Below are 6054 nucleotides of genomic sequence, written 5' to 3' on the forward strand. Positions count from 1 at the left end.
GTTCTTAACAAATTCCATATATTATATTTTCGCAATCCGTTTAGGCTTTAACAGACAACTGTGCGCTTTCACAGAAAGAGAAACAAGAAGAGACGTTTCCATGTTACTTGTAGACCTTGATAAAGGTGAATGAAAAAGGGATGGGGTTCGGACCCACAGTCTTTGGTTTACAAGGCCGACGCTTTGTCACTTGGACACCGTTCCTTCAGAGGGAAGGTGCTAGCCTACTATACTATGTTCAATCAACGCTAGTAATATTGCCTATTTTGCACACACCTAACTATATATTTATTTTGTATTACTCTACGTATTTTAATTTTTCGTCTATTCTGTTTTTGCTTGTCTTGGGTTGGACTGCTATAACACCTCAATTTCCCGTCCATATCAATACAGTTTTATCTATTTCGAGCGCTTTACTGCAATTTTTTTTTGATTGATCAACATTTTCCATGGGAGATGTGAAGCCATCGAGCCTGTACTGCGCTTCACATTGAATACGTTGAACATGAGACGTGCTAGATAATTTCTCAACCTTTCGCTTAGTGTCCGGGCTGCTATGCGTGTAAAGGAGGCGAATTGAAAATGAAACATGTAATCGACTTAAAGTGTTCACAAAGGTGTCAGTTAGCTCTCCATTATTGTCAGTTTTGTGGATTTTTTAAACGAAAATACAAACTGCAAAGTTTCGGACACATAAAGAGAAATCCGTGTGCTGATTGACTCATAAATATCGTTACAAATTACAAATTTGTAGTGTAAATCCGCTGGGCTGATTTACTGTCTGACCACCTGAGCACTATTTTTTCATGTTCTTCCCTTGTAGTTTCCTTGCTCTTTTACTGTCCCTTTCTCCCACGCGGAGACGGAAATCATTCCGAAACCGTTTCACCCTGTGTTTGTGCAACGTCAGTGTGTGAAGGGAAAGTAAATTATGTAGCTCCAGTAGCGCAATCGGTCAGCGCGCGGTACTTATACAGCAGTACACGACAGAGTTATGCCGAGGTTGTGAGTTCAAGCCTCACCTGGAGCAGTGTCTTTAGCTACTGAAATCAAGTGACGAGTTAAGGTGCTCTTCGGTATTTGCAGGTCTAAATTAACATGAAAAAAACAAGAAGGCTCCACTGTCGAAACGTTCAGCATGGAATAAACCTTCACTCGTTCCTTTGCATGCATGCTGACACAGCTACTTACTTACATTACCATCAGCTGTGGACCTCCAACTGATCTTCTTAGACGAGAGGAGCACGATGGAGTATCAAAAACTTGAAAAAGCTCTCGCAGTTAGATTCTGTTTTTTTACGTGTCTGACCACCTGAGCACTATTTTTTCATGTTCTTCCCTTGTAGTTTCCTTGCTCTGTTACTGTCCCTTCCCCCCCCAGGCGGAGACGGAAAACATGCCGAAACTCTGTTTCACCCTGTGTTTGTGCAACGTCAGTCTGCGCAGGTCTTTAGCTACTGAAAGCAACTGTCCAGTTTAGATGCTGCTACGTATAGGTCATCCTAAACACCTTATCTAGTGGGATTGTAGTCTGTTAGGTATTTGCTGGAGATCCGGTCTAAATTAACATCAAAGGAACAGGTACAGGTTTATTCCACATTACACCCAAAGAAGAGTCCACGTCGTGTTTCCTTCTCTTTTCAGCATGGAATAAACCTATACTTTTTCCTTTGCAGCTGACGCAGCTCCCTACTTAATTTCCCATCAGTTGTGGACCCCCTGCTGATCTGTACACAGATAGATGAGAGATATCTTCTTAGACGAGAGATCTACTGGGACTAAGGGAGCACGATGGGGTACCGAAGACTTGAAAAAGCTCTTGCATTAGATTCTGTGTTTTTGTTGTTCCCCAGATTTGTTTTTAATGTTCTTTTTGTTTTGAAGTTGTTCCGTTAAGTAATTTTTTAAAATTTTATTTTCTGTAGTAGTTAGACTACTACAGTGATTTACCTAGGTTCCCGGAAGACTTCTGGCTTTGTGTTTGTTGTGTTTTCGGGTTAAAAGTATTTTTTTTCTGTTGATAGGACCCCACGCATTACTGTGGGACTAGTTAACTTAAGTTCTTACATTGTACAGTACCTGAAATTACCACATAAACTACTACTCTGTTTTTCTTTTTTTTTGATAAAGGCACAAATTATGTTTTTTTTTTCTTGCGGCTGATTGGCAATGACCCTACAACAGGTCATTGCAACGAACGTGGCTGCTGAAATTTGTCAGCAGCTCTGTACTAAACCTGTTCTCAATTGCAACAAACCTAAAATAACATCTGCTGCCCATTAGATGTTACTGATGTAGGAGACTAACTTAAACCACCTATTCACAGGTTTTTAGTAGCTCAGTAGTGGAACAGGTGATCGCATTTGAACTGTCGAATGAAACTCCTGAGAGGCACTTTTGCCTGTGGCTCTTTAATTGTGTTAGGAAGAGTGACATGTCTACACAGTGTAATTTTTAATGGTCGAAGACTATCAGATGCGAGGAGAATTCAGAACACGAGCCTCTGCTTTATCGTTTACTGAGCTTTCGATGAACGTCTAAGGGTTATCTTCTGTATCATCTTTTCTTCTACATTCATAGGTTTAAGGCTAAAGACAAAAAAATCGTTTTTATTTTCTTGCCAGCTGGTAGTAATTCTGCACTGACAGGGAAGATTAGTATTTTATCTATCGCAACTAGTGTGCAGTTTTTGAAAAACAAGTTGTTCCAGAAATGAACACTTACATTAAACGTAAGGCAGACGCCTGCTGCTGTCCATTGTAGCGGCGAGGCTTAATAATAAGGCAGAATTAAGTGTTTCTGAGCTTCCCAAATGAGGCCCCATTTCTCTGTTCATCTCTGTGGTGCAGCCACAGAGAGACCATTAGTGCAGGGTGATTTAAGGTCCTAGGACAGCTCCCAAAGGGGGGTGCACTTAGCTAAGCCTGGCTATCATGATCAATGGTCATCCATTGGCGCCTATCTGTCTAGGGAGTGCCAGATGGACATTGGGACTGCATTCCTAAGTGTCAGGAGTAAGTGACTCATATCTCACCTTGATCAACCAATCAGGGACTGGTAGGGCCCTACCAGTAACCCACGTGGGACTCTGATGCCCATGGAACTTTCAGCCAATCAACGAGCTGAAGTTCCTCCAGGTAAAAACAGGCAACACAGAGAGCCTGGGAGATTCAGATTCAGTAAGATTCAGATTCAGAAGGGATTCTGGAGAGGATTCTGTGGACTGTTCTAAAGGGAATTCAAAGGAGAATTCCAGGGCAGGACAGCCCAGGAGCAGAAGGCTCCCAAGGGCAGGACATTCTCGCAGCGCGCCTCCTGACCATCCTGAGACTCAGCCCGGACAACTACGGAACGGCCAGTGTGTCCGAGTGCCAGAACTTTCCTTTGTTCTAAAAGTCTAGAGTGGAGGTTGCCAGAGAGTAACCAGCAACAGGTCGGAACTGTGGACAGCTGAATCACTATTCAGAACTAGCTCTTCATCAGGAACGAACCGGTCCTCTTCCTGATTTACTGGGACCCACAGTCATCTTTTCTCCTGTGCAAAAACTTTGCTAGTTAAAGTCAACACTAACTAGCCGGTCAGTGAGCATCAGCAGCGCACCGTCGCAAGCCGCACAGCACAGCCTGGCACCGAGCCAGAGAGCGCGGATTGGACAGCAACAAGCCTGCAGCTGATTGTTTGTGCCCGCAGGAGATATGAATCCCCAGAAATTGGATGAGTATTCAACTTCAATGCATTACAGCTCGAGAATTCAATTGTTATCCAAACCAGTTGATATCAATTTAATTCCTAAGAGTTATGTACTTGTCTGAGTATCTAATGTAGAAGTTATAACCAAGTTCATTTACGAAACGGTTTAAATGAATGATATACTGAACGTATGTCCTCTTGATGTGTAACACTTCGTAACTGATTGAATATATACCTTTTGTATTCTGATAACCCTCTCGATAAGATCTGTTAGGTTTATATGCATATTCTATGTATTAATAAATGTATCCTCGTGTATTAGTACCTGTGTGTGTGCGTTGTTTGAGTTATGTCGCCTGGTTGGATTCTAAAGCCATCAAAAGAATCAACTTTGTGATTTACTGCTACAATTAATAATTGTCTCAGTAAATGCCCAAACCCTACAGAACTGGTGCCTTCAGAGAGCCACTATGATTACATATTTGGCGTCCCTGAACCGGTTTTTCCCTACACCATAATGATAAACTCTAAACGACGAGAAAGAAAGGCACTGGCAGGATTTGAATTCAGGTTCACCAGTTTACTAGACAGGTACTTTAACCAGCTAAGCTGTGGCCCTGGTGGAGGCCTGCCCTTTTACAGCCACTTGGACACACCACTCTGAGACACCTGCGTTCTGTTTGCGCCGAGCCTGCTCGCTCAGCAAGTGACGAGAATGGCTTTTATCTGGTAATTTCATGTCCGAGGAACTCAATATGCTTTTTATGTTCAACAGGATGTCCACTACAGCCGGCAATGAAGCGCATCACAGGCTCTGTGGCTTGACATCTTCCAAGGAAAATGTTGAAATCATAAGTGGAAGATAAAAATTGTCCTTGAGTAGAGCAGAGTGGTTTCTCCCTATGTTTGCATTAGTTTCCTTCAGGTGGTCTAGTTTCTTGCCAGCAGCCATATCACTCTGCAACTCACAACTAACAACCCACTGAAACTAAATAAGTGTGAGCCTGACCAGTACCTGGATGGGAGACCTCCTGGGAAAAACTAGTTGCTGCTAGAAGAGGTGTTAGTGGGGCCAGCAGGTGGTGCTAATACCCCAGTATAGTGATGGGGACACTATACAGTAAACTGGCTCTGCCCTTCAGGTAAGATGTAAAACTGAGGTCCTGACTCCTTTTGGCCATTAAAAATGCCGGGATGTCTTTCAAAAAGAGTAGAAGCCAAAGTAGAGGATATTACTGAGGACTAACTGTCCCTCTGTTCTACATAGATGTGTTAAATTTCCCATTGGCCTTTACCAATCATGGCCTCCTAATAATCCCCATCTATGATTTGGCTTCACTACTCACTACACATTACTCATTACTCACTGAGAGCTGGTGTGTGGTGAGCATTCTTGTGCACTATGGCTGTGGTCCCATCTTCCAGGTGGGGTTCCACATTGGTGGTGGTGGAGGGGAGTCCCCATTACCTGTAAAGTGCTTTAAATGGAGTGTCCAGAAAAGTGCTATATAAGTACAAGCAATTATTAATTATATTTTTATTACCACAGTCCAAAAACATTCTGATATTATTTTAGCAAGTTAGTTTAAAAAGGCCTGAACCTTTATGACCATGAGTTTTACAATGTCAGTCATTTCTGTTTATAGTTTTAACTTTCCTGTGTTCCAGTTATTTAAATCCAGATGCTTTTGTAACTCTCTTTAGCTATACATTTTCTGTAGGTTTAGGATTAGTGATGCTATACAGTGTCTTCTTGCAGGACCCTTGATTTCTCTTGATTTGTAGGGGAATTTAAATAACATTTAGGTTGTATCATGTTGTGTCTAGCTTTGTGTACAGTGTTTTTTTACATTTGTGTCGATCTCCTGATACTTATGATTTGAAACAAACAAGTAACTTTCTTCTTTCTTATGATTTTATCATTGCGAGTGACCAAGGGCTCCTTAATTTTTAATGATACCTTTAACGTCATACATTAGAAATGAGCATAACAAAACCAAAGATTATTGCAAAGCAAAACTTTAATAAAACGTATCAAAATATATTCCCATCAAAAGTGGTACATTCAGAACTGTACATCAATCAACAATTTTATTTCCTATATCTGGAACATCAAAAGGTATTAAAAGAAAGGCTGAGCAGAAATGGAATGTTCAAGTCTCAATTTTGCAAAACACAAGCTGCAGGACAGTGTGGAAACAGTGGAGTGAAGTGGACTCAGGTCACAGTGTGAGTGTGGAAACAGTGGAGTGAAGTGGACTCAGGTCACAGACAGTGTCAGTGTGGAAACAGTGGAGTGAAGTGGACTCAGGTCACAGTGTGAGTGTGGAAACAGTGGAGTGAAGTGGACTCAGACAGTCACA

General features: G+C 41.8%; 1 non-coding gene across 1 annotated transcript; it reads left to right on the forward strand.

The window, feature by feature from the left end:
• The first annotated feature begins 936 nt into the window (after nt 1-936).
• trnai-uau (transfer RNA isoleucine (anticodon UAU)) lies at nt 937-1030 on the forward strand. Its single transcript has 2 exons — nt 937-974; nt 995-1030. It is a non-coding gene; the product is annotated as a tRNA-Ile (tRNA).
• The last annotated feature ends 5024 nt before the right edge of the window (nt 1031-6054 follow it).

Source organism: Atractosteus spatula, unplaced genomic scaffold (genome assembly GCF_055471065.1).
Source record: "Atractosteus spatula isolate fAtrSpa1 unplaced genomic scaffold, fAtrSpa1.hap1 Scaffold_117, whole genome shotgun sequence".
NCBI classification, from domain to species: Eukaryota; Metazoa; Chordata; class Actinopteri; order Semionotiformes; family Lepisosteidae; genus Atractosteus; species Atractosteus spatula.